Source organism: Trachemys scripta, chromosome 3 (assembly GCF_013100865.1).
Source record: "Trachemys scripta elegans isolate TJP31775 chromosome 3, CAS_Tse_1.0, whole genome shotgun sequence".
NCBI lineage: Eukaryota > Metazoa > Chordata > Testudines > Emydidae > Trachemys > Trachemys scripta.
The window spans coordinates 121953915-121978987 of NC_048300.1; the positions used below are offsets into that span (position 1 = coordinate 121953915).

Sequence of the window (25073 nt, forward strand, 5' to 3'; positions counted from 1 at the left end):
GCTTTTTTGACTGCCGCTGCACATTGAGTGGATGTTTTCAGAGAACTATCCACAGTGACGCCAAGATCTCTTTCTTAAGTCATAACAGCTAATTTAGACCCCACCATTTTATAGGTATAGTTGGGATTATGTTTTCCAATGTGCATTACTTTTCACTTATCAACATTGATTTTCATCTGCCATTTTGTTACCCAGTTTTGTGAGATCCTTTTGTAGCTCTTCGCAGTCTGCTAGGGACTTAACTATCTTGAGTAGTTTTGTATCATCTGCAAATTTTGCCACCTCACTGTTTACCCCTTTTTCCAGATCATTTATGAATATGTTGAATAGGACTGGTCCCAGTACAGACCTCTGGGGGACACCACTATTTACCTTTCTCCATTCTGAAAACCGACCATTTATTCCTACCCTTTGTTTCCTATCTTTTAACTAGTTACCAATCAGACCTTTCCTCTGATCCCATGACAGCATACTTTGTTTAAGAACCTTTGGGCATCCATACGCTCATTCATGAAACACTACAACATGGATGCTTTTGTCTGATGCTGCCTTCAAAAGTAAGCTCCTTCAGTCTTCCCTTGTACAAATTTCAGTCTATTTGTCTTGAAACTATGTTTACATCTGGGATGTTTTCATGTCTCCTTCCTAAATGATAGAGGATGTTCTTTACTGCTTGCTGCTGTTCAGTTCCAAGACTGATGGAGCAGTGGTTTGCTGTGCTAGAGAATGAGAAAATTGATACAGTAATATCCTAACTGTAATTTCATCTTCTTTGTCCTTTCCATCATCACCCTCCCTTATCTATTGTCGTAGGTATTCTGTGTTTGGTGTTGTAAATGATTGGCTGCGCAGAGATGGCAGTTGATCCTTCTTTTGCAGATTTTCTGGTCAGAGAGAGGAGATGACACATCTGCATTTTATTTTCATTCTTTTTTCCTGGAGGTGGGAAATGTTCATCCTGATGTCTCTTCAAATTTTTGTTGTTCTTTGTAGTTTTGGTGGTATGGCCTGTGGAGCAATTCAGATGGTTCTGGGGGTAGAAGAGAAGAGGAATCTCTTGCCTTCCCCCAGGATTTGGAAAAAGTGCCAAGCCCAGACATTCTAAGCCTGCTGGAGTAGCAGATTCCTGTTTGGAGAAAACTAAATTATAGGTTAAAAATAGATGTTTTGTTAATGCACACTACCTTCTTTGAGTTGGGACAAATACTGCTTTTAAAATAAGTTAAGAATGTTTGAAAATGCAGGACTGAACAAGGATAATAGAAATTTCTTTCAGCTATTATTTGCTGCATACTTAAAGATGGATGTGGCACATGAGTAATTAAGTGACTGGTTATTTGATTGCAATAATTTACAAATTGGACTATTGAAACAAGAGGTGACTAAGTTGTGATGCTTAATAGTTCTGGAGCAAAGGGTAGTGGTGCTTGTATATGCAGTAAGCAGCTGAGTTTCCAACTAAGGAGATGACAAACTCCAGAGGCATTGCCAGTGGAACTTGTTAGCTGCATAGGCCGAATAGTGTAGTTCAAGAGACTTGTATACTCCACGGGTAAAGCCTGGGAAATCTGTAAGCTGATTAGCTCTAGTTATTTCTTCTTCTCTTGCTTTAAAAGCACAGGAAGATTAAACTAAAAAAACTAACAGTAATGCCTCTTTACAGTTACAAAATTAAACGCTCCAAAGTCAGGAAATGTCAAATGATAAGGTTTTTCTTGGAATATTAGCTTGGCTACATTTCACATATTCTGGTATTGTCAATTCCTCTTTTCATTGCTAAATATAGACTTTCATGTATTATGAATTATGAATGCATTTCATAAGCTATGTGCAATATGGACAGCTGATAAGAAATAATTGTATTTGTTTGGTAAAATTTAAGTTAAAAAGAATAAGTACATTTTAAACTAAATGAACATTGCAATCACGGTACATAAAATAAAAATTAGAAGAGAGCAAATAGCACTGTGAAAGGAACAGAATTAAGGAGTATTAAATGTGCTGTTGCACTGCAAGTACAAGTTGTAATAGGACATGCTGTTAATGGCAATGTAACAATATGCAAATGTGTACTTTTTCCAGCTGTTTTATTGCAATGCACAAAACAATAAAACAGCACAAAATACTGAACAGATCAGTATCAATGTTAACATAAAGAAATTGGTCTGTAGAGCATTTTATTTATTTGTATAAAAAGCATCTTTTCTCCTTTTATGATGAAATAACTAATTTCTTTAAAAAAGGAAATAGCTTTTCCATGCCTCCACAATTCCCACTACTGGGTCTCATCTCCAAAGTGTGAGATAGGCCAAACTCCCTCTGCTCTTAGATTTTTGGCCCCTATAGCAGTGGCAGGTAAGCATGAGTCCCTCACCTGTGTTCCATTCTAACTGCCAATGCCTCTTCTCTCTGGAACCTATTCAGTCAGTTTCTTAATGAGCAAGGGACTCTCATTCGGCAAATGCATGCCAGAACTTCGGCTCCTACTGTACACTCTTTTAGGACACTCTCTTTACTTTAGAGCAGAGGTTCCCAAACTTATTTGGCCTACCGCCCCCTTTTCAGAAAAAAAATTACTCAGCGCCCCCCTTTTCAGAAAAAAAATTACTCAGCGCCCCCCTTTTCAGAAAAAAAATTACTCAGCGCCCCCCTGGAAATCTACCTTCTTTAAGCGAACAAACAGAAAGATGCAGGGACAAATTTGCGTTCTTTTATGTATCTATATTTCTACCTACGTCCTACAATATAGTAAAGAAAGATGTGTTATTAGATTATTGCCCACGACAGCATACAGTGGCTTTTGCGTAAGACGGCAAAAGACAACCAAACTAAAATACTAATGAATCTAATAAACTGGGTTTTGTTCTTTGCTCAGCATTAGATTTATGTATTTGATATTAAATTGTCAAATATCAAACTAAATTTATCAAGAAATAATTAATTTAAAAAATAATCAATTAAAAATCAGTTAATAGTTTTAATTTAGTTTGCCCTTATTTAAATAATTGTTCCTTATTAACACACGCCTTATTTATCAATTAACACAGATGATTCGATAGATATAAATAAATGTTAATAGTTAACAGTTTTTTACGATTTCATTCCCATTTTCGTTAATATTGTAATAAAAAATATGACAAATATATTGACTGTACACTTCAAATAGTACTGTACCGACACAAGCCTGCTACGATTTTATTATTAGTAAGCACTAGAGACACAGAAACGTACGGTAGATATGTAAGAAAATGTATAAAAATACTCACGTGTAAATTACTGTTTTATTGAAACAACAATAATACAATTTGCTTTGTATGTGATCCGTAATCCGTAAAGATCGAAGGTATCGAATATGAATAAAAATTTTTAAATACTTATTGCACGATTGTTAACTGCTTTTTACACAATTCAGAAACAATCTAAATTAGATTTCATACATGTCGCCTATTTATAGTATCATATTGTAAACAAGTCATTACACGCACATATTCCTGCCGATGCATGCTGGACTTCCCGACAATGCGCGACACGCTCACCTGCCAACACTTGCTTGTTAAGAGCTGTTGGTGGACTTGACACCTGATCGGTTATAATTTGTGAATTTATTTGGAAAATAAAGTAATCACTACAACTTTAACTCTATGTTACACAACAGATGAAACATGTACAAACGGTTTTTCAAAATTTTCTTATTTTCTCTTCTTTCTTTATGCTTCCACCGCCCCCTTATTTTTATTCAACGCCCCCCAATTGCACCCGAGGCTACTACTGCCCCCCTGGATCGTTCCAGCGCCCCCCAGGGGGCGGTATCGCCCACTTTGGGAACCTCTGCTTTAGAGAGATTCTGCCAGTAAACAATATTCATTTCAGGGGATGTACCTGGAAAATGGAAGGGTCCAAAGTCCCTAGAGGTAAAAGCAACGTGTTTAGTCCTTATCTCTCTCTTTTTACAGACCTATCCCAGAAAACATTGCCAGGGTTGCATATATTAACAAATATGGAATAATTCACTGGCAAGCAGTGACGGTAACATCTAATATGGCAGTCAAATTGATCTATTAATAAATTTGTTGCAGTTAATGTGGTTATTTCCCTGTCTTGATGGAAATGCTTCCTAAAAGAGAAGCATTGGCCAGGCATTGGTGGACATGCTTGCTAAAAGAGTGTGTAAAATTTTCATTCCAGTTGATTTTTTTCTGAAGAGAGAGTCTGGATTCTCCCTGGAAATGTAATAAAATGAGAAAGATCTGGTTCCAAACACACACATTATTTTCTGTTAGTAAATTTGTTTAATTAGCATGCTGTATATGTTAGTCTTACAGCTTTGCGTGTAGGCATTATGGAGAAAAATTCTGTAAGTGGGTTGTTAGTGCTAGGTAGCCCCAGATGGACAGATTTGAAACTGTTCCAGTATTCTGCAGAGAAGAACAGCACCCTATTGAGACAAAATCATACTTACAAGAAAAGGAGCATTCAGGTTAAGAAAATTTGCTTCCTTTACCTGTTTGTGTCTCCCTTTTTTTCTAACACTTACTTATTCTGCCTCACACTGAAATGTCTGCCCTGTGTACAGAATACAGTAGAATCTCAGAGTTATGAACACCAGAGCTACAAACTGACAGGTCAAACACACTCCTCATTTGGAAGCAGAAGTATGCAATCAGGCAGCAGCAGAGACCAAAAAAAAAGAAATAGAAGAAAAAAAAAAAAAAGGCAAGTACAGTATAGTACTGTGTTAAACGTAAACTACTAAAATAAAGGGAAAGTTTAAAAAAAAATTGACAAGGTACAGAAACTGTTTCTGTGCTTGTTTAATTTAAATTAAGATGGCTAAAAGCAGCCTTTTTCCTTCTGCATAGTAAGGGTTCAAAGCTGTATTAAGTCATTGTTCAGTTGTAAACTTTTGAAAGAACAACCATAACAAACAATTTCCATTCCCGAGTGTTTGTAACTCTGAGGTTCTATTGTATGTTCCAACTGCTCTGAAGACAGATGCAGTATTAGGTGGCTCTGGTAGCACCACCTAGTATTAAGGTTGTTGAAACTTCCCATTATAAGGTCTTGTTTTCAGTTGCTTATGAATTTGCCATACTTGAACCATTTGGGCTGAAATTTCCCATGCTGGCGGTCTGCATCAGGCTGAACATATTTAGAAATTTTCAGCCAAAACAGATCAGCCATTTCTGAGAACGAGACCGGAGAACAATACCTTGTTTTGCCCACGTTAAAAAGAAATTGTGGTGATTTTTTTTTCTTTGATCATCTCTCGTGCCCCCATGCTTTGGATTTTGGACTTGAATTTTGGCAGGGGATTGGCTTTTATCAGGGATGTGCCTTTTGCTGTCCTCATGAAAATTCTCCTAAATTTGGTCCAGTTATAAATCTTTGAAAAATCACAATTTGCACATGCTCAGTGGACAATTGCTAAACCATAATAGATAAATTCCCTGAAGATTCTGGCCACAATGAGCATGCTCCAGCATGCGGTTGTGCAGGACTTTCCCTGCAGTTGTAACTCTGGACTTCACTTGGCCACGCTGAGTCCTGGTCCAGGCACCGAAAGTAAGAGCAGGTAGACTATCTCTCTTTGTGGACTTTGGGCTCGATCCTCCTCTCACTGAAGTAAATGTTTAAACTGCCATTAACTTCACAGGTGCAGGATCAGGTGTATAGCTGGAATTTGGCTAGCAAATAACAGCAGAGAACAAGGTAACCATGTGAATTTACTAGAATTACCATTTGCCTTCCTCCTTATTCCCTCCCATTTTTTGTCACGCTTGTTGAATATTGTCTTAAATTAGATGAGTTACTATGAGTGAATGTCTATGGGATCTAATAACCTAAGTGATTTAGGCAATTTTTAATTTTTTCCCCAGTAATCTTCAGGGCAGGAAATGTCTTATTGTGCATTTGTACATTGCCTTACACAATGGGAGTCTGGTCCTAAATGTGGTGCTGCCTTACAAATAAATAAGTAATGAAGTAGTACCTCACAATTTTCATTCCTTCTCTCCATTTCTTGATTTCATACTGTTCCTATTCATGAGCCACCTGACAAGATTAGGGTGGAAATTTCTCCCAGCTTTTTTCTGTGCAATTCTGTCTAATCTTTAAGATCGGGAATATGAGAAAGGAAGTGGACTGGCAGAATTCATAATGAAATAACATGGCTGAATTCTCCTATCTAATTATAGATTAGTACACAATGACTTGCAGCAGAGTTTTTTCTACTGTGACTGGGAATTTCCCTAGAACAGATAGGAAACTATTGACCCACGCAATAGGATATATTTTTTTTTCAGACAGGGTTTATGGAAACCTTAGTTTACAATGAAGTGCTAACAGTTAGTTATAGAACAGCCATTCTGATTTCAGTGGGCAAACTCTAAGAAGTTTGCAATCTGAATTATGTAAACATCATAGTTGAGCACAGCCTACATATCTGTACAAGGGAGAACTTTCAGATTTTTGAACATATCTGAATTGTTTGGGGGTGTCAAAATAAAATTCATAATGTTGTAAAAAAACTCCTAAAATACATAACATTCTTTTGTACAGAAGCTTTCCCCGGCTTCCTAATTATCTTGTTGTGTCGCATTCCATATTCCATTAATGCGTTGGGGAGTCTCATATGGCGCCTGGGAATAGACAGTTCCCTCATGCTCATTCTTTGCAGCCTCTTGAAACAATCTGTTGTAATACAAAATGGACATCAAATATTTTCAGTAACAGAAGAACAAGGTAATTGCTTCATGTGATAGTTTAACTCTGCTTAACCAAAGAAGATCATTTTAAATGTGATTGTCTATCCAAATAGAATAGCTGAATTGTTTTCATTGTTTATCTTCCATTTGTTCCAGCAGCAATTTCAACTTGTGTACCTCAGAAAGTTGCTGGAGTTTTTATGTGTGTGTTTGTTTGTTTTGTTCTTATTGTCCTACTACCCTTGCCCATTCTCCACCCTTTCTATCCTGCCATTATGTAGCTGGACAAGAGTTACTGATTTTTATGTGTGAGATTTGTAATCCTGAAGTTTTCCTCATACAGGTTATGTATACACTTACGTCATGAATGTTAATCACTGGTTTTATATATGCTAACTTTATTGATTTTCTTGTTACAATATCACACTCTGATTTGAAGTATATTAATTTGTCTTAACATCCTCCCCCCATGCGCACACACACTAATATTACTCCCACTAGGGCTTAGTGCTTTGAACTGGCACCACCTGAAACAATGTGGACAAGTAGGGCCTTCTCTAGCAAGATTAATTTAGAGAGGCATTGGCAGACAAATATGCCCTCTTATCCCCAACCCCTTTCAGCATTTGGCCAGTATTAGAGAATCTCTTTTCTCTATCTGTACCTGAGGATTGTAAAGAGCTTCATGCTACAGAACAGAACCACCACTTTTATTAAAATGCTTAAGATGCTGTTATAGTATTCACAGAATAGCAGTTGAATGATAGAGTTGTTCATTAGAATGTCAGAGTGAGAACTATGGGACTTATTGCCATGACAATAGTGCCAGACTACGTTAGTGTTCTGAATCCAAAACAAGTGACTTTCAATTTAACGGGATACTGTACAATGTATAATCATGTTTGACAATAGTATCTCCACCTTTTAGATTACCAAAATGGATAAACTGCATCAGGGAAGTGAGGACTAAGACAAGTCAAATGTCTTTATATAGTTACTTTAAAAAACATTTACTTAAAAGTAGTAAAGGGCATCTAACCACATTCTGAAAATTAATAATTGAATGTAGCGTACCATTAAAATACTGTGTACAAATAGCAGAATCTTGAAAGTGGAGAGTCTTCTCAACAGTAGACTTCTCTTTAGTATGAGTCAAGAAACACTAATCATAAGAGGAGATTCCAGGTTTACTCATGATGATGTCCTTCTGACCAAACAGTTTGGGATTTCAGACTGTGGGAAAGTTTGCCACTCTCTCTCCTATGGGCATGTAGTAGATGATGTAACGAAGCATGCATCTCAAATGGTCTACAGTTTTTTTATGTAATGCTTGTAAAAGGTGCAAGATAGGTACCCCGAGAAAAATTAATTCTTATGATTTAAGGAACACAAACAGCAGTGGGAACTGTAAGCTTCCCACCTTGTCTTGTCCAAATGTCTCACCCTGACCTTGGAGGAATGAAATGGTATTCAGTCTCGGAGCCAGATCCTCACCTGCTGTAAATCAGTGTAGCTCCATGAAGTTATGTTGAGTTACACTATCTGGGGATCTGGTCCTCCATGCCCATTCAGTACTTGACTTTTCTGCTGTGGTGGGTTTTTATCAGGTAGAGACCAGTCCACTAGAAACAAGATTGAGAGCAGAAACTCAATTCATACTGGTCACCAAACCATTTTCAGATAGCAATTATTTTTAGTCACTTCCTCCCTGGTCTGGATTTTAACTGATAATTTAGAGGTGAAAGATCATATGTTTAGTTATCAATCCTTTTAGCCATCTAGCAACCTGGCTTCAGACGTTAGTTCAGTTTGGGTAAAAGCCCAGACATCCAGATGCTATCAGAATTAACCTAAGTTACTTGGACTCAGATGCATTTGAGAATTTTTAAAAAATCCAAGCTTAAAAAATACAAAATCAAAAACCTGAAAATTAATATTTTGACATAAACCATCTGCCCTATGTAAGTGAGGAATGGCAGACTCAATTAATTATCAGCTCGGCAGTTTCTTGGAATCAGTGCAAATCCCAGAATTACTGATGTTTATGCAGTGAAGATAGATGAGTGAGCCTGAGAAAGGCTGACCAGAGTTTTTAACAGAAAATTAAGACATATTTCTTAGAGCTGGAGTATTCCCCGAGGCAGGCTACTTCTGCAAGCGGGCAACAGCTTCAAGTTTCCCTGGAATTTTTTAATCAGGTGAGTAGGGTTTGACCTGACTTCTGCAGATCTAGTCAGGGATTCTAGTTCATAAACCTGCAGATACCCTATGCCTCTGCAGTGTCTACAGCCTCCTTCTACTCTTTCAGGATCCCTTTCAACATAGCTCTTATGAGAGCGAGATCTTGCGAGCCACTTATGATGGATTCCTGCAGTGCACATGGTCCCCTATCTGCATCACTATTTCAGTTGAGAGCTGAAAGAAGAAAGTGGCATCTACTGTTCTGTTTGGAGGGGAGGGGAGAGGGGTCCTTGGAAGCATATTGGAGCTAGTGGGTAGAGAAGGGGGGGAGGTGGTGTAGCCTGATCTGGGGTGTGTGGGTAATGTTAATTTAATTTATCAACTTAATTTAATTATTAATTTTTATTATTAATTAAAATTAAATTAGTATGGGTTTAGGCTCGCCAATCTGTTTGATCAGAAGATAAAAGTTTTTGTCCCGAATCAGGCTCCACAGAATTTATAAGGGACCCTCGGGGGTATGACAGGAAGTTCCCACTGAGACAAATATAGTCATAAAGACTTTTTATAAAAATCAGTGAAATAGTAAGCAAATGGTAAAATAGTCAGAGTTACAAAATTACAATTGTATCTCTTAAATAACAGTAATACATATGGTAATACAATATTATGTGCTGCAAAACTTTGGTTAATGCTCACACCCTGTTTTGATAACCTGGTGTTGAAAGACACAGGACCTCGCCTCTGGCAGTTCCAGTTTCGCACCTCTTGCAGAGATGTGCAGAGGTAACTAATGCGAAGAGCTGTCAAAGCTGCTTTAGAATTTACTCTCTAACTTACCCAAAATAAAACATAATACACAAACTGAGAATAAAGTTTAGGGAAACCAAGCTTGGCCTAGTCCCTTTGGAACTTTAAGTTAAAAAAAAAAATATGGCCTATTAATAGTTAATAGCCGTCATAGATGGATAGAATCGATACGTAGTTGAAGATGAAGATAATAGAGCGAGGTGAGTCACCTCTTTATAGGGCATAAGTACTGGAAATCCTTCCTCTTATGCCCAAATTTTATTCCTCCCCTTCAGAAATGTTAGGGTACACTTACCCCATAGGCTAGTATGTATGTGTGTATGGATGACAGGTACGTGCGCAGTTATGGTGTACTTGTTAAGTCTGTGGTTACAACTTTGAAAAATCCCCTATGCCATTCTTCATTATCTATTGGTCTAGGTCAGAGATCGGCAACCTTTGGCACGCAGCTCGCCAGGGTAAGCACCCTGGTGGGCGGGGCCAGTTTATTTACCTGCCGCATCCTCAGGTTCAGCTGATTGCGGCTCCCACTGGCCGCGGTTCGTCGCTCCAGGCCAATGGGGGCTGCGAGAAGTGGCGACCAGCACAACCCTCAGCCTGCACCGCTTCCTGCAGCCCCCATTGGCCTGGAATGGCGAACCGCGGCCAGTGGGAGCCGCGATTGGCCGAATCTGCGGATGCGGCAGGTAAACAAACCAGCCCAGCCTGCCAGGGTGCTTACCCTGGCGAGCCATGTGCCAAAGGTTGCCGATCCTTGATCTAGGTAAAGGTCTTAGACATAGGCGTGGGTACTTTATCTATTTAGGTAACAAAATGAAGGTCAACTCTACTTTCTGGGTAAAACGGCCCACTATAAATATGCTAGCTTTGCTTTAGCTTAACATATATGTTTTTGGCCTGTAGGTCTCTTGCATTACAGCCAAACTTATTTTTAATATAAATCTATAAACCTATTACAATACATCAAATAATTAAACTTATAAAAAAAAATCTATGCAAGCAAGCAAATTAATTCTTAGGGCTACAGTGGCATATTGCACAAAAACCCTCATGGCCCTCAGGCCTGTAGTTTTATTGGAAGAATAGCCTCTGGAAACTAACTGTAAAATGTTGGCTAGTAGAAACCTCACACTATCTAATTAAGACAGTGGGTGAAAAAATGAATATGAATGAACACAGAATCCTTGAGTGGTTTTGTAATATTGCTACTATTATCTTCAGTGAAGAAGTCATAATGTAATGCAAACATTAGCCAGATATTCCATCTTCTTTCAAATCTTTCTCAGAGTTCCTTTTGTGTGAAATGGTCTACTTCAAGAACAGCCATGACCTGCTATTGATGCTGCTGCAGTTCCAGTGTGGTGGCTGTGGCTGATATGCTGATAGCAGTCTCAGAAACTATGCTAGAAGTAAGAACCTCCTTACCCTGCCTTCAGGCTCAAAGCTAACAAACAGTCTGCTATTAGACAGTGTTATACAATCATTTTGTTGTTTATCCACATTCGAATGCTAAAATATACAACTTTTCTCTCTGGCTGCCTGGCAGTATGCCTTCCTTTGATCAATAAGAAATAATCATTTTGAGGCACAGCAATATTGGAGGAGAATTTTCTCCCTAATAGGGAATAGCATGGCTCAATAAGCTGTAATAGCCTTTTGGAAGCCAATATCCTGTATGCTAACCTATGGCTACAAATCCAGGACAATAACTTCTGCTGCTTTTCAGTTAATAGATTGGGTTGTTTAATAATGATATGGGTAATAACACTTACCTGCCTTATTGGAAAACCTTGTATAAGGAAAGTTGTCTTTTCCTTATCACATATAGAGTTCTCGCCTGGTGACTTTCTGTAGTGTTAATAAAATAGTAACAGTGCTGGTGCTTGGTACCATTAGGATGATATAGCTATATGCTTTGAACTTGTACAGTTCCACAGCAAAGCAGGAGGAATTCTTCCCTGGTTGCTTCTTTTTCCTTTTAAGTTCCAGCTCTGCTATGCTGTACTCTGAAGAAACATAGGTCAATATTTGATTAGGATGGTGGTACTGAAGATACCTCATTTCATCATAGCTGTTGTATCAGATTACCTATCTTTTTGCTTCCCTGACTTACTTACATGACATTTCAGCACAGAAAAAAGTGACCCAAACATCAGGGAGAGTCATAGGAATTGCCATGCAGATCTTTGGTCCATCTACTATGGTGTCCTGTCTCTGACAGTAGCCAGTACCACCTGCTTAAGAGAGAGGTCCAAGAAACCTGGCATAGCTTGTTACAGAACAACATGACCACAAGGAGAGTTTTTTCTTACCCTGTTAGTTAATGGTTGACTTATTCTCCTGGAGCATGAGAGTTTATATTCCTTCTGGGTCTCTGGATTTGCTTTGTTTTTGTTTAATTTTTGCTGTAATAACTAAACAGAAGTTGTGGGCTTGATACAAGAATTACTAGGGGAATTTCTATGGACTGTGTTATGCAGGAGAATCAGACTAAACGATCTAATAGTTCCTTCTGGCCTTAAAATCTATGAATCTATTAATTCTGGATGTACTTGTTTTCAATATAAATGTCCAGTCCTTTTTTGAATCCTCCTGAACTCTAAGGTCATGGATTTTGAAAACATAGAAGAGTGGTAGCTTTGTGTGTGTGTGAAATGGAGAGAAGCAGTACTAAACTTGTTCTGGCACTGTACAAGTTTTAGATCTGGGAATTAATATTCTGGGCTCTTTTGGGGTCCTTTTTCTGGATGGTATTGGTAAGGACAAACAGAAAAATACTTGCTTCTTTGAGGAGTATCATAGCAGAAACAGCGCGGCATTCTCTACCACTACTTCTACTGTGTGTCTCTTGACCGCTGTCGAGAGCCACTATTCACCACATCATTGTCGTTATGCCTCTTGTTGTCTGTTTTATTTTCCAATACTGATAGACTTCTGGAAACTTGCAAAAGGTTTTACTGCTCTTACAGTCCTCAGTGGCTGCTAGAGCTTTCATTCGTTGCAGTTGTCAGCTGCATTTTCTTTGCAGGTTGTACCAGCTAGAGCCTTTTACTTTCTTGTCTGATAGTTTCTTTCTAGTCATTGTTTATGTTTTAGTTTCAAATTTTACAGGATAAGGCAGTTGATCCTTTACATCTTCCACTTCTGTGGGGCAGGTGGGGATTTCATTTTCAGCTTGGATTTTTTATCCAATTAAGGAGGTGAGAATTAGAAACTGTCAATGGTTTCTTTTTACATTGGAAGAAACCATTCTTTTTGGCTGCTGGTGACTCAGATGGTGACAATTTTAGCAGTACAAAGCTGTTTGCTGATAACCCCTAAACCTCAACCAGCAACTATGGTGGAATGTTCTTTTGGTTCATCTAATTTTTGCAAGTTTTAGTCACAGAAATACAATTTAGAAGATTGCCTTGTCTTTATTGAATAAGTGCTCCTACTGAGCTGTGTGAGATCTTGATGGATATATAAGCGATGGTCACATAAACACCACCCTATACCGGAAACCCACTGACCTCTATACTTACCTTCATGCCTCCAGCTTCCATCCAGGACACACCACACGATCCATTGTCTACAGCCAAGCTCTAAGATACAATTGCATTTGCTCCAATCCCTCAGACAGAGATAAACACCTACAAGATCTCTATCAAGCATTCTTAAAACTACAATACCCACCTGCTGAAGTGAAAAAACAGATTGACAGAGCCAGAAGAGTACCCAGAAGCCACCTACTACAGGACAGGCCCAACAAAGAAAATAACAGAATGCCACTAGCCGTCACCTTCAGCCCCCAACTAAAACCTCTGTAGCGCATCATCAAAGATCTACAACCTATCCTGAAAGATGATCCCTCACTCTCTCAGATCTTGGAGACAGACCTGTCCTCACTTACAGACAGCCTCCCAACCTGAAGCAAATACTCACCAGTAACCGCACACCATACAACATAAACACTAACCCAGGAACCTATCCTTGCAACAAAGCTCGATGCCAGCTCTGTCCACATATCTATTCAAGTGACACCATCATAGGACCTAACCACATCAGCCACACCATCAGGGGCTCGTTCACCTGCACATCTACCAACGTGATATATGCCATCATGTGCCAGCAATGCCCCTCTGCCATGTACATTGGCCAAACCGGACAGTCTCTACGCAAAAGAATAAATGGACACAAATCTGACACCAGGAATCATAACATTCAAAAACCAGTGGGAGAACACTTCAACCTCTCTAAACACTCAGTGACAGACTTGAAGGTGACAATTTTGCAACAAAAAAAACTTCAAAAACAGACTCCAAAGAGAGACTGCTGAACTTGAATTAATATGCAAATTAGATACAATTAACTTAGGTTTAAACAGAGACTGGGAATGGTTGGGCCATTACACTAATTGAATCTATTTCCCCATGTTAAGTTCTCCTCACACCTTCTCTGGGTCATCTCGATTATCACTTCAAAGATTTTTTTTTCTTCTGCTGCTGCTAGCTCATCTCAATTGACTGGCCTTTTACAATTGGTATGTGTACTTCCACCTTTTCATGTTCTCTGTATGTATAAATATCTTCTGTCTGTGTGTTCCATTCTATGCATCCGAAGAAGTGAGCTGTAGCCCACGAAAGCTTATGCTGAAATAAATTTGTTAGTCTCTAAGGTGCCACAAGTACTCCTGTTCTTCTTGCCACTATTGCATCCCCTCACACCTTCATGAGACATTAGAATACGGCTTCTGTGTGCACTGAGAAAATAAAAACTTCCCATAATGGCTTTGCTTGTCTCCCTGCCATGAACTAATTGAATTGCCCCACCTCTATGAGACAGTGGATGGTATCATATTACTATTCATGTTGGCATTGAAACTTCTTTTTTTAAACTGAGCACGTCAGTAAGCCAAAGGTTGTCGGTTTTAATTACCTTAAACTGTGTAAAAATAACCATTAAAAAACTAGATATTTCTTTCCCCACCCCCACCAAAATACTAGAGGCAGAATAAACCAGCCTTTTTGAAGAGATAGAATGATAGACTCCCCTTCTCTCTCCCCCGGTCTGGTGCTGGTCCGTTAAGCAACTGCTCAGACAGACTGAAATCTCTCTCTCTCTCTCTCTCTCCTAAATTTTAAATTATTATTTCTATTATTTACATTGTTGTAGCACCCAGAGGTCAAAATCAGGATTGGGGCTCTATTTGCTCTCCATGCTGTGTGCACTCCCATTCTAAAGTCCCCCATTATCCTCTCATGGCTGGGGCTCTGGATGTGTTCCCATGCTCTACTATTTCGCACTCCCCTATACCAGGGTCCCCCATTCTTTCACCATGCCAGAGGCTCTGTGTGTTCCTCCCTCCCCTATAACAGGGTCACTCAATCTCCCCCCGTACCTGGGGTTGTGTGTAGACCCCCATGTTAATGGGAGCCGTCAACCAGTCTATAGACAACTGCAGAGGTACTTGTAGCTGTGGCTATGCTAACAGAATGGCAGGGGTTCCATGTGTCCCTCATTTTTCCCCTTTCAGTTTTCTGATTTTCCACAAAATCAATACAGTTTTGGCCATTGATGCCTAGAACTTTCCCTAAACTTTTGGAATTGATCAGATGTCATTCAAAAAGTTATTACATTACATACAGACAGACAAACAGAGAAATGCTGTCATGTTGAGTGTAATACCCTTACAAACTTAGCCAATTATCTTGGTCAATTATCTAGTCGGACCTGCATAATATCATTATAAATGTTCACTCAGTAATTTCTGCATCAAGACCATAGTTCGGGTGAGGTATACTGCTCAGGGTCAGACTGAGTGAGGCTAGGCTTCTGAAGAGTTGCAGTGGTAGGAGAAGGGCAAGATGAAGGGGAACGCAACAATTCCATAGCAAAACAATAAAGGGGGTGGGGAGAATCCAGATTCCAAGGGTCAGAGTTGAGTGAATGATGATGTTGGAAAGCTTTAAATTAATGGCTTCTCTCAGCTGCTGCTGTTGCTGCTGCTCTCAATGTTGAGGAGACAAGGAATGTCACTTGGGCTTGGAGGTCCTTTTAGGTCTAGTGGCTGGACTGACTTAACTCCAGAACACTCAGCTGTGGTGCTGGCTGCCTGAGTGAGAGTACTCTTAGTTGTAAGCACAATGAGCTTGATCCAGTACCCACTGAAGTACTTGAAAAAGCTTCCATTGGCTTCCATGGAAATTTAACTAGGGCACTTATGCTTGTTAATTTTTTGCAGGATTGGACCTTCTGTTGTCAGGCCCTGTAACTCTGCCCCATTTAGGCAAATGTTTACTCAGTAGCAGAAAACCCATTATATTTTAAAGTGCTTTTGTTTTCAGCACACTTCTTGTAGCAACCTTCCCTCTCTCTTTTTTATCCAGAGGAATTTCAGAGAAGTGTACAGTGGAAAATTGGCCTAGGATCCCATGGAGACAAGCTTTCTCATAAAATTTTAAGCACTCCATTTTGTCTCCGTTTGAAATACTATCAGAATGGTGATTTTTGTGGTATTTTGGTAGCTTCTGGTTGAAATCAGCAAGTACAAGAATGTAAAAACGTTGGGCATGATTCTGACATTCCTGTTGAACAGCCATTTTAGGCTTTGCTTATTTGAGACTGCTCACATAAGTAAGAGCTACTCACTGGTTGTGACAAAATCAGGCTCTTACACAAATTCATTAGTTAAGATTTTGAACCTAAAGAAAAATACAGGTTCACTTCAAGAAATATGTGAGGTTGATTATTTTATCTGCAACATTTTGCCCATCCCTAATATGGATATTTCTCAAATGTATTTTTAGACACTGAGACTAAATGATGGTTAGAAATAATTTTAGTATTTAAACCTAAGAAAAATTAGGAGAACTATATCTTGTAGATACTTAAGTTCGTATAATGCACATCTCTTAATAATTTCATATCTGGAAGATGAACTATTTTTACAATGTGTTTTTACTTAGACCTGGTAAATTGAAGGCTCCAGAGGATTGTAAAAAGCTAGAAATTATGTACCATTAATTTTAAGAGGTAAAAAAAGCTTTTACATAAAAAACACTGCAACCTACATAAATTAACAGAGAATGGCATCGCTTTGTTAGAGATCAAAAAAGAACATTTTATTTATCTTTATCAGACTGTGCTAATAGAGATACAAATGTTAGTGCCACATTGCTTATTTCAATTGGTTTATGCCTGAAAAGTAATGATATAAATAGTTTCTTCAGCTTCTTTTAAAGAAACGTTCATTCTAATGAACCTACGTAACATGAAACTACAGTGTAAATTACCTGCTAAAAACTATGGGCACAGACCCACAAACTCACTCCTGTAAGGAGTCCTATTAACTTAAAGGTGACTATTCAGAGGGACAAAGATTTGTGTTTGTGTGTCCCTAAGAGCCTGATTCTGGAGAGTTATAGACAAATTAGAAACATAGGCAGAAAATAGCAAAATGAGATATGACTTGCAAAACTGCAAAATAGTATGATTGGGAGGGGGAAAAAAATCTGGAAGGGACAGGAGAAACCTATGTTGGGCCATGATTCAGCAAGGTGTCTAATGTAGCACGTGTCTAATATTAACCATAAGTAGTCCCCTTCAAGGTAAAGTTAGGCATGTGTTTTAAAACCTTGCTGAATCAGTACCTAAGTGCTGCAGTGCACCTACAATATGGAGTGAACAGCAAGTTAGACATAAGTTTGGAATTTGTAATAGATTTAGGGCTTCAGATGCACAGGCATCATGTCACAAAGCAAGGCCACCCACCAGGGGCATCGTCATTCCCCCCGGTCCACCAGGGGCAGCATGGCCCTAAGTCCTATCCCTCTGACAGCTATCGAACCCCTGGGGGTTTCCCCACCCATCGCAGGGGCAAAGTTCGGTCTCAGGGGCATCTGAAAGATGGTCAGTGACAGTCTCCTGCCCACCTCCTGACTTGGACATGGAGTCAGAGCAGGCTCCCCAGGGCCAGCCAACCTTGGCCAAGGCTTCCCTAGCAAAAGTGGCAGAGTTGGCAGACCCACCTGTACCTGCCTCCTCCTCATCTTTGCTCAATGAGTCGATAGCGGGACCCTCTCACTCGGTTCCCCAGGATGATGCAAGGGCCCACCGAGAGCTTTTAAAGAGGTTTGCCTCAAACCTGAAGCTGGAAGCTGAGGAACTGGCGGAACCCTCAGACTCTCTGTTCGATGTGCTAAGTGCAGCAGCTCCCTTCCAGGTGGCATTGCCAGTGCACAAGGGAGTGGTGAAAATTACTAAGGCCTTGTGGCAGACACTCTTCTCCTTGCCCCCATCTCCAAGCGGGTGGAAAGAAAATACTATGTCCCTGCTAAGGGGTATGGGTATCTTTATATCCACCCTGCCCCAAGCTTACTGGTTGTGTTGGCAGCCAGTGAGCGTGATAGACAGGGCCAACGCCTAAGAACAAGGAGGCAAAGAGGCTCAATCTCTTTGGTAAAAAAAATTATTCTACGTCCAGCCTCCAGATCAGAGTGGCCAACCATCGGGCCTCACTTGGCCATTATGATTTTAATATTTGGCAGTCGATGGCCAAGTTTACAGATTCACTGCCAGAGGAGCCCAGAAAGGATTTCCTGGCTATCCTCACTGCCCACCAAGCGTCCTCAAATGCAGCAGACTCTGCGGCCCGGACCATGGCTTTGGCTATTTCTATGAGGTGGGCATCCTGGTTGCAGTCATCGGGCCTATTGATGGAGGTTCAACAATCCATCCAGGACCTCCCATTCGATGGCCTAGCACTGTTTTCAGAACAAACAATAAATTACATGGCCTGAAAGACTCTAGGGCTACCTTGCGCTCCCTGGGCCTTTACACACCGGGGCCGGCAAATAAGCAGTTTAAGCCACAACGGCCCCACAGGTTTGGGACCCAACCTCAGTCAGAATGCTTCCACAAGAAGGGCAAGGGCTATAAGCACTGGCAAGGCCATCAGCCGTCACCCTCAACTCTCTCGAGCTCCACCCATAACCAACCAGGTAACAAGCAGGCATTTTGAGGGTGCGCTTGAGGGCGATCTTCCAGCCTGTGTCTTGGATCCTGCTCCTCTGTTATTTTCCAACTATTTGTCCCCCTTCCTGCCTGCCTGGGCCTCTATAACATTGGACCAGTGGGTCCTCAGCACTGTAGCAGGGGGCTATACCCTCCAGTTTATTTCTATCCCCCCTTCGCACCCTCTCTCCCAATCCCTCCTCAGGGACCCTTCTCACAAGCATCTGCTCACTCAGGAGGTGCATGACTTCTGTGGGTGTGAGCCGTGGAGGAAGTCTCTCTGCACTTGAGGGGGAAAGGGTTTTACTCCTGCTATTTTTGATCCCAAAAGCCAAGGGCGGGGGGTCTACGCCCCATCCTCAACCTGCAGAGCCTCAACAAGTATCTCAAGAAGTAGAAGTTCCGCATGGTCTCCTTAGCCTCCATCATTCCGTCCCTGGATCTGGGAGGGTTATGCCACCCTCGATCTGAAAGATGCTTATTTTCATATATCAATATTTCATAGACACAGACGGTTCCTACGTTTCGTAGTTGGGACCACCTACTACCAATTTGAAGTGCTCCCTTTTGGCCTAGCAACGACACCAGGGGTGTTCACGAAATGCATGTTGGTGGTGGCAGCCTACCTCAGACGTCGTGGTATCCAGATTTACCTGCACCTCGACGACTGGCTCATCAAGGGCTGCTCTGGGATCCAGGTCTAGTGCAGTGTCGAGATGTTGCAAGCCACTTGTCAAGCTCTGGGCCTGTTGATAAACGAACAAAAATCAACATTGATCCCGGTCCAATGGATAGACTTTATCGGAGCAGTGCTCGACTCTATCCAAGCCAGAGCATTCCTGCCAGAGGCTAGGTTCAGGGCAATGTCAGATCTGATTGCCAGCATCACTGCCCATCTGCTAACCACGGCCCGGGTCTGTCTCAGGCTATTGGGGCACATGGCTCCATGCACGTACGTTTTCCGACATATGAGACTCAGGCTGCATCCCCTCCAGATGTGGCTGGCATCGGTCTACTCTCCGGCCAGACATCACCTAGACAAGCTTATCATGATCCCACCACAGGTACTTATCTCTCTGCAGTGGTGGTCCGACCCCATCCTAGTGTTAGAAGGTCTGCCATTCATGAGCCTGCAACCCACAGTCTCCCTGATTTCGGATGTGTCCAACCTCTGTTGGGAGCGCATCTTGGTACACTGCGGACTCAAGGGTTATGGTCTCAAAAGGAACTCGCATTGCATATAAATGTCAGGGAGCTCTGGACCATCCGTCTGGCTTGTGGTGTCTTCCTTCCCCAACTGTCCGGCCAGGTGGTGCAGGTGTTGGCAGACAACATGGCCTCCATGTTCTATGTCAACAGGCAGAAGGGAGCTCGATTATCGGCTCTGTGCCAGGAGGCCCTCCATTTGTGGGACATTTGCATCCAGTATGCAATCCACCTGAAAGCCTTGCACCTCTCCAGCATCTGGAACACGCTAGCTGATCGCCTCAGCGAGTTCTTCTTCTCTCACCATGAGTGGTCCCTTCACTTGGAGGTTGTCAGAATGCTTTTCCAGAAGTGGGAAGCTCCCTGAGTGGACCTGTTCGCCACCAGACAGAACAGAAACTGTCATCAGTTTTGTTCTCTCCAAGGCCTCGGCCGAAGCTCACTATCCAATGCCTTTCTCCTGTCTTGGCCAGGGGACCTGATGTATGCCTTCCCACCAATTCTGCTCATCAGCAAAGTCCTCTCAGAAATCAAGAGGGATAAGGCACGGGTCATTATGATCGCCCAAGCATGGCCTCGCCAGCATTGGTGCAGCATGCTCATGGACCTGGCTGTTGCACCCCTGTGGCCACTTCCCAGCCGTCCGGACCTACTTTTGCAGGATCACGGTCGACTTCTGCATCTGAACCTCGCCTCTCTCCACCTCACAGCTTGGATGTTGCGTGGCTGAATCCAGAGGAACAAGCCTGCTCTAGTCAGGTATGGCAGGTTCTCTTGGAGAGCAGAAAGCCCTTCACCAGAGCAACTTACCTGGCAAAGTGGAAGTGTTTCTCCTGCGGGGCGTCAGAGCGGAATATCTCCCCTACCCAGTCATCTCTGCAGTCCATCCTTGATTACCTGCTTTCACTTAAAGCACCAAGTTCTCGCCTTCTCTTCGATCAAGGTGCATCTGGCTCCCATATCAGCCTTGCATCCAGGGTAGATCGGTGTTCTCACATGAGATGTCGATCAGGTTCCTGAAAGGCCTTGAAAGACACTTTCCACCGGTCTGGGACCCGGTTCCCCAATGGGACCTCAGTCTGGTCCTCTCCAGGCTCATGGATCCACCCTTTGAGCCTATGGCTTCTTGTTCCCTTTCCCACTTGTCGTGGAAGGTTGCATTCCTTGTAGCTATTACCTCAGCTAGATGTGTCTCCAAAATTAAAGTCCTCACTTTGGAGCATGGTATTTTACAAGACATGGTCCAGCTGCGGCCCCATCTGGCTTTCCTGCCAAAGGTGGTGTTGCACTTTCATATCAACCAGGATATCTTCCTCCCAGTGTTCTGTCCAAAAGCTCACACGACCAATGAGGAGAGGCGGCTGCACATTCTAGATGTCAGGGATGCCCTGGCTTTCTACCTGGAGTGCACCAAGCCCTTCTGCAGATCGACCCAGCTCTTTATCACGATAGCTGACAGAATGAAGGACCTTCTGGTGTCCTCTCAGAGAATTTCGAATTGGATCACCATCTGCATCCATACTTGTTACTAGTTGGCGCAGGCTGTGCCTCCACCAATAGTGAAGGCTCACTCGACTAGGGCTCAGGTATCTTCGGCTGCCTTCCTGGTGCATGGCCCTATCCAGGACATCTGCAGGGCGACGTGGTCTTTGGTACACACATTCACGACCCATTAAGCCATCACCCAGCAAGCGGGAGATGATGCTGGATTTGGCAGAGCTGTGTTGCAATCGACACATCCATAAACTCCTACCTGCCTCCAATGGTACTGCTTGGGAGTCACCTACAATGAAATGGATATGAGCAAGTACTTGAAGAAGAAAAGATGGTAACCTTTCATAACTGCTGTTCTTCGAGATGTGTTGCTCATGTCCATTCCGTGACCCGTCATCCTTCCCCTCTGTCGGAGTTTCGGCAACAAAGAACTAAGAGAGGGGGAAGCAGCGCATATGCGTGCCACTCCAAAGGGTGCCAGAGCGGGTCCCCTCTGGAGACCACTGAGGGAAAAACTTCTGACACCAGTGCATGTGGCGAGCACACACCTACAATGGAAGGGACATAAGCAATGCATCTCGAAGAACAGTTACAAGGTAAGTATTTTCAGAGCTTTTAATAACATCTCTGCTTGAAAGTAAACAACCTTTTCTGTCAATTTAAATAACTTTTTTTCCCAACAGAACACTGTTCAAACAGGCACTTTAAATAACGCTAAAATGTGAGTCACCATTATAGAGAAAAAAGGCTTCAGTAGACAAGGCAGCATGTTATTTATGGATATTGGCAGGCTTGTGCAACAAGCCTGCCTTCTGAGGAATTTTATTGTTTGTAAGGGAAGAAATCCATATAGAAAGGAGCTCAGCTAGTGATAATGAGCTGATCATTACTGCCTATCTGACTCAATATGTGACATATCTTAACTCTTCTTTAAAGCTGAAAAAAAGTTAGCAGTAATCATCAAATTAAAATCCTGTAAATATTTAGCAAATTCAAAGTGTTTGTTTGGGACCTTAGTATAAAACTTACTTTGGAAAGCTAAAAAGGCTGTTATTTAGAATTATGATTTATTTTAATATTGCAAAGAATGATTGATCACCTTTTTTCAAATGTCTAGTTAAGCTACGTCTTTTGTGTTTTACATAAGAAACTTAAAACTATCCAGCCACAAAAAGCTTTAATAAAGTAATTTTATGACACTGTCTACTGTTTAATCAAATATGTCTGAAGATATGGTTGTAATAATTAAAACAATTGTATGTCATTTGTGGATTAATATATAGCAACTGCATAATTAGCTCCCATGTTGTGTCAGGTTTCCTAGTCACAGACCTTTGTACGCTGGACCTCAGTTCTATTGTAGGTGTCTGACATTATTTATTATTTCATTAGCATCCAATTTCCTTCTTGGATTCAACAGTAAGGTCAGTGCAATGAGCTGCATAGACTGTGTGTCTTATTCCCCCCTCCCTCCTCTTCTCTCCACCCCCAGCATAGCCACTCATTTCCCTCATTTCTGGCATGACATAATTTAATATTTAGCAATTATGTCTTGGAACCAAAGGAATAATTATTTCTTAATCATTCTGCCCTTAGAGGGTTCCTTTCACGTTTCTGAGGAAAAAAGGAAGTCTTTGGTCACTGGGGGTGAGTGCTTCTGTGTTTTCTTTGTAAGATAGCTCTGTTGTTAAGGCAAGACACTGTGTGTTGAATTCTAATTCCTTTGTGCAAGAGCCAGCCCGTTTCAAAGCAATCCAATGACTGGAGGTGTTCGGTATGATTAATAGTGCTACAGTTCTGTGATTGACTAGGTTGACTGTGCTTTCTGTGTGTGTAGAATTCTAAAAGTTGATACACCGTTGATGAGTAACAGTGAAGTTTAATGCTGTAGCGGAGGTGAGAACTGAATATCTTCTCTATGCCAACCAGGTTTTGTCTGGGGTTACATTACATTTCTTAGCTGCTGTGAAGTTCAGATACTTTTTCTTTAAATATTTATTGTTACTGCAGCACGCTACCCATTTTAGAGCAGGTTTGTGTCTCTGATAATTTTTTTAGAATCAAGTTGTAAAATTGGTGTGTGCATTTGAAAGATAGCTATCTTCAAGTGCTAGATGAATATCTATGGAATTTAACTATTGTGTGTTTTAATTCGTATAATTTAATTCTTTAATAAGGTTATCATATAATTTCATCAATGATAATATATTATGATTGATTTGATAAAACCTCAGAAGTTATGCTTTATTTCTGGCTTTAGAGATGTTGGATTTAAATTAACACTGGATTAGTTATCTATCTCTGTCAAGATTACAAAGAGCTTTTGTTGTGATCCATCATAGGGCTTTTGTGTGATATACTGTATGCAGAAGCTGTTAACAGAAAGAACAGATTAATGCTGTGAGGAAAAAATATCATCAGATGAACACTAGGTCTTAAAAAGCAATTTCAAATGGCATAGTAAGTTATATATCATTACTACATTTTTAGCCTCTTGGGGGTGGAGAAGAACTTGTAATTAAAAATTAATTTATTAATTCTTGGCTGTGCTTAAATTAGAACCCAGGGTACTTCCAAAATGTTTTGAAATCAAATTATTTGAATGGGCTCTCTAGAAGAAAAATAATGAGCCCTGGATAATCTGAAGAATTTTTAATAGTTTTACCAGAAAACTCTGCAACTGTCCTCTTTTGAAGTCTATGTATGTATGTTATGTGTAGTAATTTTAAATGAGATATCTAATACAAAGATATACCGTAGTTATATAGAAATATAATACAGATAAAATTGTGCATGTATTATCTTTTTAAAATTATGCTACATATTCAGAAGCTTCAGTAGAAGAATGAATACAAGGAGCCATCAGATTCTTCTTGGTTAAGACCATAACAATAAAACTGGGTATATATATGTGCAATATATCTCTAGATATGTGACTTATATATTTGTGTTAATGTATGCATGGCATATTATGAATTTAATTATTCTTTCATTCTTGCCACAGTAATAGATAATTAGATCTTGTGCCCATTTTTGGAAGCCATCCCTTTTGTTTGTAATAAACTATTAGGGGGAAGGTCTTTTATGTGTTTCTACTATAGTTTAGTGTTATATCTTCAATATCTGAAAAAAAAGTTGTTTTACCATTTTCTGCCTTTAATATTTTCGTTTGGCTTGAAGCTTTATAATGATATTGGATAATCTAGTCTCTAACCTTTTCATCATCTTGTACACTTAATGTATCATGGGCCAGCAAAGAAATTCCTTCAGCAAATATGAAACAGAGAGAAGTTCATATTAAAAAATCTAGAAGCATTATTATAACAAAATATGAAATATCAGTTAAATAGTGCAATGTAACATTTGCTATTCTTTAATTCTGTTTTGAGTATCCTGTTATTTGAATGTATTTTAGTTACTTTGGTTTAAATCAAGAATTCTGTTTGTTGTAACTTTGGTGTGTGTTACCTTTAGGAAAGTATTTTTACATACTATTTTACTGAAAAATAGCTAAATACATATTTTTCATTTCAAAATTTGCTTAAAATATTTAATTGAAAGGAAATGAATTTTAAAAATTGAAGTGTTACTCTCTATTGATGTCTGGTATTTAACACAACATGTAACTTATTGAAAAAACAGGGAGGGGTGGTCATGTGTGATGCTGATGCGGGGGTTGGGGGA

At 40.5% G+C, this 25073-nt stretch overlaps 1 protein-coding gene across 4 annotated transcripts in view; it reads left to right on the plus strand.

Annotated features, from left to right (window-relative positions):
• The window catches only part of WASF1 (WASP family member 1), a 177693-nt gene that overhangs the window by 79811 nt on the left and 72809 nt on the right, over positions 1 to 25073 (plus strand). Inside the window, exon 2 of one of the 4 annotated variants that reach the window (XM_034765890.1) lies at positions 22986 to 23036. The exons of 2 other annotated variants lie outside the window; for them this stretch is intronic. The gene's annotated coding sequence lies outside the window, so the exon portion shown is untranslated. Of the gene's footprint in view, positions 1 to 22985; positions 23037 to 23157; positions 23286 to 25073 lie in introns of those variants that run through there. One more of the 4 variants, XM_034765891.1, reaches the window with a different exon arrangement.